This window comes from Ictidomys tridecemlineatus, chromosome 8 (assembly GCF_052094955.1).
Source record: "Ictidomys tridecemlineatus isolate mIctTri1 chromosome 8, mIctTri1.hap1, whole genome shotgun sequence".
Classification (NCBI taxonomy): Eukaryota; Metazoa; Chordata; class Mammalia; order Rodentia; family Sciuridae; genus Ictidomys; species Ictidomys tridecemlineatus.
Window position 1 is genome coordinate 139,854,231 of NC_135484.1, and position 15,157 is coordinate 139,869,387.

At 44.4% G+C, this 15,157-nt stretch overlaps 1 long non-coding RNA gene across 1 annotated transcript; it reads right to left on the reverse strand.

Annotated features, from left to right (window-relative positions):
* Window positions 1–8,328: 8,328 nt before the first annotated feature.
* LOC144366342 (uncharacterized) lies at window positions 8,329–14,223 on the reverse strand. Its single transcript, XR_013425403.1, has 2 exons — window positions 9,659–14,223; window positions 8,329–8,483 (listed from the first exon to the last, which is right to left on the reverse strand). It is a non-coding gene; the product is annotated as an uncharacterized LOC144366342 (long non-coding RNA).
* Window positions 14,224–15,157: the final 934 nt, after the last annotated feature.

Here is a 15,157-nt window from a genome sequence, read left to right on the forward strand (position 1 = left end):
AATTCTCACCCACCGGCTCCCCCAAAACTCTCCCCTCCTCTACAAAAGGAAGAGAAGCAGCCTCTGCCTCAGATCCAACCGTGGCCTGCAGCAATTACATCCATGTGATTGTATCCTTCTCTGTCCCTCCTCCAAGATCCTTGAAGGCAAGCGATATGTATTCGTCCTCCTCTATGCCCACTGTTAATGTCCCACACCATGTGGTCTCAGGGACTGACACACAAAGAGAAAAGCCACTGAGTCTGATCAAGGACAGTGAGTGTTGCTATAATGCCTCTGAGAGAGATGCCCAGCCACAGAGACACACAGCCTCGTACTTACTCTGCCACTGGGAGCATTTACTATGTAAAGACTGCATGTGCTCAGTACCACAGTCACAGATTTTAGACATGATTTACTGTTTCGCTTCAGCTCACACCATAAAAATAGCTGGGCAAACCAGTAGATCAAGGCCAAAAGAGTACTTCAAATACCAACTGTGGCTCTTGACCAACCACTGAAAAATACTCAGTCATTTCTGTCTCTTTATTGGGAGGGAGGGGGTGTATTGGGGATTGAATTCAGGGGCACTCGACCACTGAGCCACATCCCCAGCCCGATTTTGTATTTTATTTAGAGACAGGATCTCACTGAGTTGCTTAGCATCTCTCTTTTGCGGAGGCTGGCTTTGAAATCACGATCCTCCTGCCTCAGCCTCCCAAGCCCCTGAAATTACAGGCATGTGCCACTGAGCCCAGCTTCATTCCTGTATTTTGATGTCAAAATTCATGAATGCTCAAGCTCCTTGTATAAGATGGTGCAGTATTTGCATGTAGCCCACTCACCTCCTCCTGTATACTTTAGATCGTTTCTAGATTACTCGTGATACATGATACCGTGTATATGCTGCCAGTAGTTGTAATATATTGTGTGGTTTAGGGAATGAGGACTAGGAAAAAAAATCTCTACATGTTCAGGGCAGATGCATTTTTTTTCGTGAATATTTTCTATCTGAGGTTGGTCGAGTCTGCAGATATGGAGCCCGTGGATGCTGAGAGCCAACTGTATGCCTGCTCAGTGCTGGTGTTGCTTTGAGAAAAGTGAGGAGATAGAGGTAGGGATGTCACTCAGAAGTACGAATTCTTGGAGTGACTGTATAAAAGAATTCCAAGAGTTAGTGCCTTCCTTCCTGTTGGGGGAAAAAAAAAAGTGTGAAAGAAAAAAAGCAAAATCTCCCCCATAGCAAAGCGTCCTCCATGTAGCTACTAGCTCCATAGATTGCAGAAGGCCAAGTCAAGAAGTGAGAACACCACTGTGTGAAGAGGTGAGCAGAGGGAAGACAAACCTGCCGGAGTCCACCTGCTGCAGCCAAGGGTCTGTCTGTCTTTCTTTTAATTGAAACAGGGTCTCACTAATGTTACCCAGGCGGGCTCCAAATTCCTGGGCTCAAGTGATCTTTGCCTCAGCTTTGCAGTAGCTGTGATTATAGTCACCGGTCACTGATGCACAGCCAGCCATGTGTCTGTTCAATGCCTCCAAAAAAGGTGTTTGGGATTCAGGTACCCACCCACTCTCACCTCCGACATTGCCAGTGTCTCAATCAAAGCCCCTTATCCAAGAGATTGGACCACAGTCGGTCAACAAGACAACAAGTCAACAAGTTCGTCTTGTTGGGAAGGGAGTATAGATATCAAGATCAAAATGGGAAATAAAGCAGGTGTGGTGGTGCACACCTGATCCCAGTGACTCAGGAGGCCGAGGCAGGAGGATGGCAAGTTCAAGGCCAGCCTCAGCAACTTAGCAAGGCCCGAAGCAACTGAGTGAGACCCTAGGTCTCAAAATTTAAAAAGGGGCTGGGGATGTGGCTCAGTGGTGAAGTGACCCTGCGTTCAAACCTCAGTACTAAAAAAGAGAATCAAAAGTGAAATAAACGGGCTTCAGGAAAACAGAAAAAAAACCACAAACCTCCCCCTCTCCACTGTGCATGCACTTCACAGTCAGTTGCAAAAGGGATCAAGACACCACCGACTGTTGCTGAGAGCCCCAAGGCTCCTGTTGAGCCCCAGCAACCTGTATGGAAACTATATAAAAGGTCTCAGTGGGGCCCTGCGCTCTGCTCCCCCAGAGGATGCAGCTTCATAACAGGGCTCTGCTCACAATGGTCCCCACCACAGGCTACCTTGAGCCTTTAAGATGAGTACTACGTGTGACAGTGGTTCTATTCTGGAGACTGAAAATTTGAAACTAGCATGACGTCAGTTCTGACTACATCACCCCATAGCAGAGAGTATCATAAATGCGGGGAGCCCATGTGAGAGGAAGCCAGAGCAAGGGGAGGGTCTTCTTCTCAAGAGAAATAAGTCAGAGGTCCAAGAGAGCTCCCTTCAATCCCTCCTAAGGCCACGCCCCCAAAGACCTAAGGACCTCCCGCTAGCCCCACCTCTTAAAGGTCCCACCCCCCTCTTAACTTTCCGCACTGAGGACCAAGCTTCCAAAACACAAACCCGTGGGAAACAAACCAAACCAGAGCATGAGATCCCAACCCTCTTCTGATGGCTCGGAGCTCTCTTGTTTGAGTGGCAAAGGATTAGCTCAGGAGCTGAACCTTCCTGTGGTTCAACCTGATAGGATCAGTCAGTCTCCAGCTAACTTCAGGATTCCTGTCCTGGTGTCTCATACACCCTCCCCAAATGCTAACCTTCCTTTGTCCATTCTTTTTTTTTTTTTTTCTTTCTTACTGGCTTTTTAAAAAATTTTTCTTTTTAGTTGTAGATGGATACAATTTTTTAAATTTATTTTTATGTGGTGCTGAGGCTCAAACCCAGGGCCTCACACATGCCAGATGAGTGCTCTACCCTTGAGCTACAACCCCAGCCCCCTTTGCCCTTTCTTTGTGGAGTGTGGGTGACAATCCAGGTACAGAAAGGAAACTAGGTGTATAAACCGCATGCATGGAATTTACAGGGCCACCAAGTCAGGCTTATGTGCCCAAAGAGAAATGAAGCTTATCCACCACCCAGATGATTCTGATGAGTTTTGTTTGTTTGTTTGTTTCTTTTTACGCTGCTCTGAGTATGTGGGAGCGTGAGGAGAAAAGATATTAGTCTAAAATAGTGGTTCTCAAAGTGTGGTCCTGGGGACTCCATCACGTACTGGGAACTTGTCAGAAATGCAGATTCCCAACCCAGACACACTCAACCAGAAACTCTGGGTGGGCTCCAGAAAGTTCTATGATACCCAGCCCTCCATGTGAAGAACAGATGAAGACAGGTGAGGCAGAGAGGAAGAAAATCACAGATTCAGGAAAAGGGATCTCCCTAAACAGAGACCCACACCAGCCAGGCAGGAAGGAGGAGTACCACAGCAAACGTCTCTTTTACAGGCCTTGACATTGACCACATCCTCTCCTCCTTCAGGAAGGCTTACACACATCCTCTCAGTCATGGCTGACTTCTTTTGAATACTTAGACCCGTCATTGACAGTGAAGGAGGAAGCGAGTGCGAAAGAGGAGTGCAAAAACGGGAGTGCATTTCACCAGGATACGCAACTGCCCTGCATTTTATATAGGAATAATGGATTTAATACTCATAGCAATGAGATGGTTATAAAGTCTAGGCAAGCTGTAATGTGCTGAGAACTACAAATTAGAAGTATTGTTTCTGTTTCTTTAGGACTTAACACTATTCATAGCAGGTAGTTTGAAAATAGTTGTTGAATTAAGTTAATGAGTGTTTACTCCCCTAGAGAAAATTATTACAAAAGAATTTTGAAAGATGGACTCTCCTTGGTTTCTTCCAACCTACACCCACTTCCCTTCTCCCCACCCCTTCTTACGATTTGGGTGACATCAGCCTGTCACCCGCACATGGATCCACTGCAGTTCCATCTAGCAAGCATTTATTAAGCTCCTATTTATTATATACCAGGCAGGATGCTGAGTCTGAGCAATGAGCCACCAGTCAAAACGATTCTAGTCCAGTAAAAAGGCAGCTCCTGGTTGAGTATCCCCTGTGCTAAATATTTCAGATTTTGGAGGTTTTTCATTTGTGGGAATATTTGCATAAAATTTATCAGTTGAGCATCTCTAATCCGAAAATCCAAAATGGTAACAAAATGCAAAAATTTTTGAAGGATTATGTCAGCCCTTAAAAACATTTGGATTTGGGATTTTTGAATTAGGGTTGTCCGGTCTGTCATTAATTGGGTAATAAAAATGTAAAATTGTCGGTACTGTGAGACAGACTCCCCTAAACAAAGCAGGTTCACTTAAAAAATAAATGTTCTGCTTGCCACAGACAAGGACAGCAGCTATCACCCTGTGAAAACAACTACCTGGAACTGAATTTCCTCTTCTTCTCCCCCCAGATTGTTGGAGGAAGAAAGGAGCTCATATTCCAGCTAGTTTTAATATCTGAACAGAAAGAATCTGTTTCATATCCAAAACACCAAGCACCTCTTCTATGCTACCCTCCAGATGCCCACACAAGTTAGAAGAATTTTAAATTAAAGCAAAAGTTTAGGCTTATTTATTTCCAGTGCAAAGAGTAAACAGGTAGATTAAAGAATAATTTTTTTTTTGTACTAAGTTCAGCAAACTCTTGTGAAATAAATGAAGAAATCAGTTTTGCTATTGGGTATATAACTGCCACGTCATGTTGGGGCACACGGCCACAAGTTTGTCCATAGTGTGTGTTTTTTAGAAGAGAAAGTGGTTTTCCATAAAGCAGGGGGAGTTGTTTTGTCTTGGATCAAATATTTCTCTATATTAAACCTCAAAATGACCCAAATCCAAAGCTGTTATGTCCTACAGGGTAGAGGAGGAAAACATAAAGAAAATAAATTCTGTCGGGCACATAAGGGTCCAAGTGACATTGCGCTTTTTAGATAAATAAACTGTGGTTTATTTGTGGCTTTCATTGAGCACCCATTTGGTTGCCCTGTCAACCAAAAGGTGCTTTCCATTGCTGGATGATTCCTCAAAAAGTTCAACCCAAGCTGGGTGCAGTGGGGCACGCCTGTAATCCCAGCTGCTCCGGAAGCTGGGGGAGGAGGATCACAAGTTCAAAGCCAGCCCCAGCAACTAAGGGAGGCCCTAAGCAACTTAGTGAGACACTGTCTCAAAAATAAAAAAATAAAAGGCCTGAGGATGTGGCTCAGTAGTTAGGTGCCCCTGGGTTCAATCCCTAGTATCAAAAAAAAAGTTAAACATAAAATTGTTATGTGACCCAATAGTTTCACCTCTGAGTAAATAAACAGAGAACTAAAAGCAGAGACTTGGACAGATATTTGCACACCTACATTCATGGCAGCTCTATTCACAATAGCCCAAAAGTGGAAACAACCCAAGTGTCCATTGACAGATGAATGGATGTACAAACTGATGAGGCCATAAAACAGAATATTCTTAAGCTTTTTTTTTTTTTTTTTTTTGGTGGTGGTACTGTGGATACACCCAGGGGCACTTTACCACCAAGCTACATCCCCAGCCCTTTCTATTTTATCTTGAGACAGGGTCTCTCTACATTCCCCAAGTGGGCTTAGGAATTGCCATCCTCCTGCCTCAGCCTCCTGAGTCACTGGGATCGCAGGCCCATGCCACCTCGTCTGGCTATTCTTGAACCTTTAAAAGGAAGGAAATTCTAACACATGATACCACATGGACATAATTTGAATACATTATGTCAAATGAAATAAGGCATTCACAAAAAGACTAATCCTGTATGATTCCGCTCATACAAGGTACCTAGAAAAATCAAATTCACAGAGACAGAAAATCAAATGGAGGTTACCAGGGATGTGGGGGAGGAGGAGTGGGGAGTTGTTTAGTGATAACACAGTTTCTTTTTCTTTTTTTTTTTTAATATTTAGCTGTAGATGAACACAATATCTTTATTTATTTTTATGTAGTGCTAAGGATCGAAACCAGTGCCTAACATATGCAAGGCAGGCACTCTACCACTGAGCTACAACCCCAGTCCCCAGTTTCTTTTATTTACTTACTTATTTACTTATTTATTTATTTATATATGACAGCAGAATGCATTACAATTCGTATTACACATATAAAGCATAATTTTTCATATTTCTGGTTGTATAACAAAGTATACTCACACCGATTCATGTCTTCATAGATGTTCTTTGGATAATGATGTCCATCACATTCCACCAACCTTTCTAACCCTCTGCCCCCTCCCTTTCCCTCCCACCCCTCTGCCCTATCCAGAATTCATCTATTCCTCCCGTGCTCCCCCTCCCTACCCACTATGAATCAGCCTCTTTATATCAGAGAAAACATTCAGCATTTATTTTGGGGGATTGGCTAACTTCATTTAGCATTATCTTCTCCAACTCCATCCATTTACCTGTAAATGCCATGATTTTATTCTTTTATTGCTAAGTAATATTCCATTGTGTATATATGACACTTTTTTATCCATTTATCTACTGAAGGGCATCACAAGACTTAAAATCAAGAGTTAATAAATGGGATGGATTCAAACTAAAGAGTTTCTACTCAGCAAAAGAAACAATCTGTGAGGTGAATAGAGACCCTATATCTTGGAAGCAAATTTCTACCTCTCACATATCAGATAGAGCACTAATCTCTAGGGTATATAAAGAACTCAAAAAGCTAAACACCAAAAAAATCAAATAACCCAATCAATAAATGGGTGAAGGACCTGAACAGACACTTCTCAGAAGAGGATATACAATCAATCAACAAATACATGAAAAAATGTTTATCATCTCTAGCAATTAGAGAAATGCAAATCAAAACTAATCTAAGATTTCATCTCACTCCAGTCAGAATGGCAGCTATTATGCATAAAAACAACAATAAGTGTTGGCAAGGATGTGGGGAAAAAGGTACACTCATCCATTGCTGGTGGGACTGCAAATTGGTGCAGCCAACATGGAAAGGAGTATGGAGATTCCTTGGAAAACTGGGAATGGAACCACCATTTGACCCAGCTATCCCTCTCCTCCGTCTATACCTAAAGGACTTAAAAACAGCATACTGCAGGGACACAGCCTCATTAATGCTTACAGCAGCACAATTCACAAAGCTAAACTGTGGTAACAGAGTTTCAATTTGGGAAGATGAGAAAATTCTGGAGATGGATGGTGGTGGTGGTTGCAGAACAGTGAGAGAACTACAGGCTTAAAAATGGCTAAAATGGTCAATGCTAGGTTATGTATACTTTACCACAATAAAGGAAGAGCAGCCCCTGCCCTGAGGATGCCCAGCCCTCCAACTCCTTAATACATGCGGCCACCCTGGCCCTGATCCTTCCTAAAGAGACCTGAAAACCAGTTGCCTTTGTCCATGGGCGACAGGTAGATGCCGAAAGTCTTTGGAGGACAGCAATTTACCCCACTGGGGTAAGATTAGCATATTGCAAAAAAGAGAAAGAAAGGACCAAAAAAGACCTTATTTCCTAAGACTGAATTAGTGACCCCAAGAGTGTCTAGTCTAGCATAGATTCTTGAGAGAACAACAGTGACACTTTTAGTTTTCCAAGACCCACCTGGGTTGAGGGAACAGGAGACCATGCACCACCACCCCAGCTTCATTCCCACTTTTTATCTCATAACAAATCTGGAGATAGACAAGGCAGGCGTTACTCCATTCTACATTATCTGGGGGCTGCTTGTTCCAGTTGCCTCTTACCTGCGACTATCTAGAGTTCTTCCTGAAATGAGAGAGAGGCAGGATTTTTTATGTGGGGATGGAAGAGAAACGACTCAGTAGAGAGGAAAGAGAAGGGACAAAGGGCAGGTGAACTCAAGTAAGCCACTGGGAACCACGAAGGAAGCAGAGCATCTGTGACTTAGTCATCCAAGAAGTCAGGACGGGAGCTGGGAAGGACACTTGGTATTTCTGTGAATTATTTCCCCAAGATTGTATCCTTTTATTGCAAATCAGCATTTCACACCATTATTTCAGCTGGGGGGAAAAAGAGTCTTATCAGTCCCCTAAAACTCACAACATTCAGGGGGAAGGATTTAGGGTAGAAAGCACAGGAATTTCTTCCCAAGGGTACTGCACTTTTAGGAACCCTGCTTAATGGTCAAAATTTCCACCTGGTTTATGTAATGCAAACCAGAAAGACAACATCCGATCCCATTCCCAATAACATTTCAGAATACAGGAAATTTGCATGCTTAATAAAAACAAATTTCATAATTCTTTTTACCCCTTTCGCAAAAAAAAAATTTTTAATTTAAAAAAAAAATTTAGAAGACGTACAGGAAAGTATTCTGCAAGATTTCAATGGCTGCATAAATGTTAGGTTCCCCATGCATGAGTGTCCTTAGGCTGCCAGAATAGAATCCCACAAACTGAGTGACTTAAACAACAGAAATTTATTTTCTCATGGTTTGGGGGCTGGAGGTCCAAGATCAAGTTGCCAACAGGGTTGGTCTCTGGTGAGGTTTGTCTTGCTGGCTTGCAGATGGCCTCCTGTTCCTGGTGTTTGCATATGGCCTTTTCTCTGTGCACCTGAGGGGAGAGAGAGAAAGAGATCTCTCGGGACTCTTCTACTTCTTGTAAGAACATCAGGCCTGGGCTGGGCATAGTAGTGCACACTTGTAGCCTGTAATCCCAGGAACTCAGGGGAGGCTGAGGAAGGAGGATCACACATTTGAAGCCAGCTTCAACAACTTAGTGAGGCCCTAAGCAACCTAGCAAGACCCTGTCTCAAAATTTTTAAAATTCACAAATAAATTACAAAGGGCTGAAGATGTGGCTCAGTGTTTAAGTGCCCATTTGGGGAGGGGCAGTGTTTGTTTGGTACTGGAGATTGAAACCAGGAGTGCTTAGCCACGAAGCCACATCCCAGCCCCTTTTATTTTTCATTTTGAGGCCTCATACTTAGGATCCTCCTGCCCCAGCCTCCCACATCAACTGGGATTAGAGGCAGGCTCCACCGCTCCTAGCTACAGTCTCACTTTTATCCTCACAACAAATCTGGAGATAGACAAGGCAGTCATTACCCCATTATACAAAAGAGAAATCTGAGGGTTTCTTGTTCCAGAAAACTGCCTGGGGGACACCAAACTGGTAAGTGGAAGATCCCAGGGCTGCAGGACTCTGTGGTCCTTAGCAAAAATGAAGAAAATTCCCAGGTCCAAGTAAAATCATACATATTTATTATGGTACTTGATTGGGGTAGTACAAAAACAAGCGGCACTTCTGGAGTGAAAAGTCCCATGACCTTGGGAGTCAGAAACCTGGGCACATAGGTCAGGGTGTCCGAAATGCACTCACACTCCTCCCTCTCTCCTTCTTTCATCTACAATCCTGCCCCAGGTAACCTTTCAGTCAGCAGTGGACTGCCCATATGACAGTGGTCCCAGAAGGTCATATTGCCCAGTGACATTGCAGCCATCTTAGTCTGCGTAAGGACACTCTATGATGCTCCAATGGTGACAAGACTCTGCTAATGATGCATTTCTAAGAAATATATCTGTCATGAGGTACCTCTTTCCTTCGGTACAGAATTTAGGTCACCCCTTCTTCTCCCAAAGCATTCAAGCCCATGATGAACTTGCCCGCTGAGATAATCTTGTCTCTATCGTTCTTTCTAAAACCAAGCCCTTCCTGCCTGGAAAGTGGGTGTCATCTTCACAAGTTCACGTCTCCCCAGCCCCAGCCCCAGCCCTGGCCATTCCTACCTGTTGACCGGCCCCGTTTAATTCTGCTACCTGCTTCTCCGCCACGACTGTTCCAGGTTTGTTCTTGAAGGTCTCCCTTGAATTGTTCTTGAAGGTCTCCTCCCCGTTTATCTCCGGAGATAAAATTCTTTTTATTGACATAACAGCCTAAATCTCAGTAAATGAAAGCGTCTTTCTCCCAAGATCGAAAACACATGAAGCAAAGAGCCACAAATCTTCTCCATTTCCAGGTCAGGATGCCACATTCTCCATTGTCCGGGACACACACACTCCCTGTCTTTGTTTTTGGCTTCCTTCACTTTCCAAACTAAAAGTCCTTCCAAACTGGCACTTCCTGTGTACAGGAGGTTGAGTAAATGCCCCTCCGGCCGTGCAGACTGTATGATTATTTACATTCTAGGAACACGGTGCCAGAGTGGCAGTGAATTGACAGCGGGGTAAATCCCAGTCGTGAACATGTGAATAACTGGGCTCCTGGTGGCAAGAAGCCCTGTGAGATCCCTGTCAACCTGACCTACATCAACCCCGATGCACTAAACACACACACACACACACACACACACACACACGCACACACACACACACACTACAGATGGGCATTCTCTATACAAGCTGTGCTCTTGAAACTTTGCCTCCTTTCGATTAATAAATGCACGTTAAGGTTACAATAACACGATTTCTTCAGGCAGGCAAAATGCAAGAGCGCCTTTTGATTAAAGCAGACTGCGCTTCCAAGGCTGTTTTTCAATTTTAGATGAGTTATCCCATTTGCCCACCATTGAGAGTTCCCCCCAGGCTGCAGGACTTCCGGTGGTAAAACTGGAAGAAGCTCAGGCAAACAGAGACAGCTGGTTGCCTTATTAAATGGCAGTAGACTTGGAACCCATTATGGCCTGAGTGACCTGTGGGGATGGCCCGCTTCTTCTTGGTTAAGTCACTTCATTTTTTCATACTTAATCCTACTTTGTCCCACCACAGGGGTGTTATCTCTAGCTTCAGAGTTCTGTGGTGGGCCAAAGGATTCCATCTGTGCAACTGTACACAGCCAAAGCTCTGCATGTCAGGGGGTGGTGAGCAGGTGGGAGGAATGAGGGCTCGGGTGGTCACTCCCAGGGCTCATAACCTGGCCCCTGAGTACAGTTTCACTTTGGTACCTGTGTGTGCCAAGGAGGGGTGTGATAGGATGAATAAGAAGGCAACACTGAGGTCAAGGTTAAGGCCTAGAAGGCCAAGTCGGGCTCAGGGGCACAGACAAGTTTTAATATTGAAGCAGGGGTGTGGGATCTGTTTGGGAATCCTAGGCAAGAGGATGTTAGGAGAACCCGGGAGGTATTGAGGCTAGAGCTGCTAGAAAGAGCCAAGCCAGACCTTGCAGAGTTCAGGGGAGCCTGCAGCTCAGAGACCTAATGGCCCAGAGGGTAACATCCAGGAGCAATTCAGCCACCTGGAGCATGAATAAGAAGCAGAAATGGGAAGAAAAAATAAAAAAAGACTGCAGAGGAGCCAAAATCAAAGACCCTCATAAAAGAGACCCTCTCCGACCTTGCCTCAGAGCATGATCCTAAGATGCTCGGTTATCTTTCTTCCATTGCAACACACGGGCTAAAAGTCAGGAACAGAAACGTCTTTGCTGATCCTCTAGGAGCAGGGAGGTGTGTCAATCATCAGTCTCTCGAAATTGACAAAGCAAAGCAATGAAAATAATGGATCTGCAGGGGACATTTACTATAAGTAATGCTAGGATCTTGAGGGTCCATGATAAAAGCCAAATGAACACTTCAACTTTTACCAATGCTGCCCCCCAAATTTGCAGGATGCCTTATGCCCTGGGAGCTGTCCAGGTCACTCACTCACTCACCCACTCAGATGTACAGAGTGGACAAATGAACTGTGGTATATCCATACAACAGAATACTACTCACATACAAAAAGGAATAAATTATTGCTATGGAGAATCTTGACTGATATGGGGCCAGGGCAGGAAGATCCAAAAGAGTCTATTCAGTACGATTCCATTTATTTGAAATTCTACAATAGGCAAAATCAGAAAAGGGTCATTCTTGAAGGCAGACAGCATTCTTTAGTTTTCATGTTAACCTATAGCAGAAAGACAAAGACTAGGTGATTTTAAAGAAAAGAAACTTATTTCTCACACTTCTCAAGGTTGGGAAGTCCAAGGCTGAATAGTCCACATTTGCATCACCCCATGGTGGAAGGTGGAAAGGCAAGAGACTGCATGTATGCCGAAGGGAAAGAGGAAGGGAGAGAAAGAGCAGGACAGGGACTGAGCTGCTCATCTTTTTATCAGGAAAAAAGATGAGCTCATCTTTTTTATCAAGCACGGTTCCCGGACAGGAGAGAAAAGACAAGGCTGAGAAAGCAGAATAGATTCAGACCGTGGAAGGTGTTTGGACTTTGTCCTGTGGCCATGAGGGACTCATGGAGATTTTACAGAGGTTTTAAGCCAGAGAGCGAATGCTCAGGATTGTTTTATCAATGGATAACTTGGCAGTGCAGGCAGGAAAAGGGAGATGATGGGACTCATGGAGATTTTACAGAGGTTTCAAGCCAGAGAGCGAATGCTCAGGATTGTTTTATCAATGGATAACTTGGCAGTGCAGTGCAGGAAAAGGGAGATGATGGGACAAAGAGACCAGTTACCATGACTGAAACGCCTTCAGAGATAGCCAAGGGACACATGGAGGCAATAGGCAAGGGATCATCAGGCTTTTCTTGTGGAAGAAAACAATCCATAGGATTCAATGACACTCAGTGATAGGAGAATAAGTGATAAGAGCTGGAGACGACTTCAAGATGTTCAGCTGGGGAGTTGGCCCACAGTTCACTTTTCCCTGAGGTCACAACAAGCTAGAAGCGAGCAGACGATTTGCTTAAGGTGCCTGCAGAACTCCCAGGAGCACTGGTCCAGTCGGCCTCTGGAAATAAACACGTGGAGTTCAGAAGGGAGCTCTGGATGGAGTGACATCCTCCTGAGCTCAGATGTGCCCAGCTAGACACAAATGTTGACTAGGGGTGTGGGGGAAGGGAGCATGAATGCTGGCTGATCAAACTTTGCTAAAAGATTTGGAAATAAGCAGCACACCTCTCTGTCCACAAGTGGGGTTTGCAAGGAGAGCATGGGCTTTGGAACCAGGAGACCTGAACCCAAGGCCAGCATGCCACACTGAATTGGGGAGAAAGGGAAGAACAGGTGGAGAGAAAGAAGCACTGGTCAGGAGCCAGGTAGAGCCAACATTTGTCGGGGAGCACCTTCCAACCCCCTTCTTCATCTGCAGCCAGCTTTTTCCTGCCCTTGGAAATGCCCTTCATCACAGAGCAGAGCTCTCCAGCCTGCACTTGAGGTCCAGGAAGCTAAGAGAAGTCATAACAGCTATAGAAAGGGCATTTTGTAACTGCAAATGCTAGTGCTCTGGGGCATGACTATATGCACAAGTTCTAGGCTTAATGCAAAATGAGAATGCAGGGCCTCCTGTATTTAAAAAAATAAATCACAAATTTCAAGATAGATGATAGTAGAGAGAGTATTAAACCAAGCACTAGAACATTCAAAGCACAGGAAAGAAAAGAAACTTATTTCTCAAGGTTGGGAAGTCCAAGGCTGAGAAGTCCACATTTGCATCACCCCATGGCGGAAGGTGGAAAGGCAAGAGACTGTATGTATGTTGAAGGGAAAGAGGAAGGGAGAGAAAGAGCAGGGCAGGGAACCAAGGTGATGTCTATATAATTGGCCTTCCTTGCCTTTCAGCTTTGAGGCCTGGGGTGATGACTATTAAGAGCCTAGATTTAGAAATCAACCAGAGATGAACTTAAATTCTACTTCTGTCACTCACCAAGTTCATGGGTTTGTGTGATTTAATTTCCCTGAGATTTAAAGTTCTCCTCTGTAAAGTGAAGCTCATAGTATTTACTCGGTATGTTCCAGGGGGGTTATAAGATAAGAACCTGCACACAGTGAGCTGCCCACAGGAAGTGCCCACCACCTGGTAAGATTTCTCTCGCACTTCTGCTCTGCTCCATCTACCCTCAAAAGCAACCCTGGTCTCTAACCAGCAGGCCCTTCACTGCAGGGAAGCCAATCTCCTCAGAAGACAGCGCAGTTCTTGCTTATCTAGGCAAAGAGTTTTCAGATGAGGCACTCCTGAAATGACAGGCTTGGGACACTTTTAGTAAACACAGCAGCAAAACAGGAAACAAGGCGATGTCAAAGGAAATCTCCGCCCCTAGGATTCAGCTGGCATTTGTCATGTTCATTGCCCACACTGCAAGGCACATGTATGTGGTGCTATAAATAACATGTTTTACCAGGAAACCTTAGCTGGTACTAAATGACTGGTCCACTTACTGCAAGGGATTAGACAGATGTACAAAATTTGTCAACTTCATCTGAAGGATGATTATGTGATTCCTATGCAACTTGGGCCATTGTGATGAAAGAATTATAGAAAACTTCTAGTCAGATGTACACAGATTTTAAAGGGCATTTTTCCCCCTGAATGCCTTGATTTCTAAGGTATAAGAATTCATTCCAAAGCAGTTAGGACTCCTGTGGCAGGTCAGTGGGGAAGATGAGCACGTTGGAGCACACCAGAAAAGTGTCAAAATGAATTAAACATTCTCAATAGTACAATGCACAGGACCCTAAGAGAGGTGGCAGACCCTAGCTGGTCCTCAGTCTATAGAGATATCTAGAAAGAAACAAGATTAAACTCGGGGTGCTCTAGACTCGGAGGCTCTATGGACACACAGAGCCAGTTTATGATGCTCAAGTCAACTCAAAACTAGTTGTTCAAACAGATAGTTCATAAGATGAACGAATCAGTTTCCCAGTCCTCTGATTCTCGAAACTGGTATAACTTCCTAAATACTAGAATTTTGTTATTCCAATGAAATCTGGAGTCCTTAGTACATAATGCCTTTATCCTAGAAGTAACTCGACTGTCCCTTATTTCTGGCAAGCCATTGTGACAAGTCAGAAACTTTGAGGCCCTTCTCATGACACTGCAAATTCATCAAACTGGCTTACATGTGAAAAACCAAACCTTTGGTGTGTAGCTCTGTAGGGTATTATTCCATGCATTTTCAATACCCTTCCTGCTCTAAGGTGTTTCCAACTTTATGAGCTCCGCTTTCCCAAACTGAAAGCCACACATCATTTTCCCAGCATCCCCTAGGATGGGGATAAAGACACGTGATGTTACCTCGACCAATCAAGTATCCCTGTGTAACCTCAACCAATCAGCTATTCCTGTGTAGCCTCAACCAATCAGGTGCCCCTGGGTAACCTCAACCAATCAGCTACCCTTGTGTAGCCTCAACCAGTCAGCTACCCTTGTGTAGCCTCAACCAATCAGATACCCCTGTGTAACCTCAACCAATCAAGTACCCCTGTGCAGCCTCAACCAATCAGCTATCCCTGTGTAGCTTCAACCAATCAGGTGCCCCTGGGTCATCTCAACCAATCAGGTGCCCCTGGGTAAT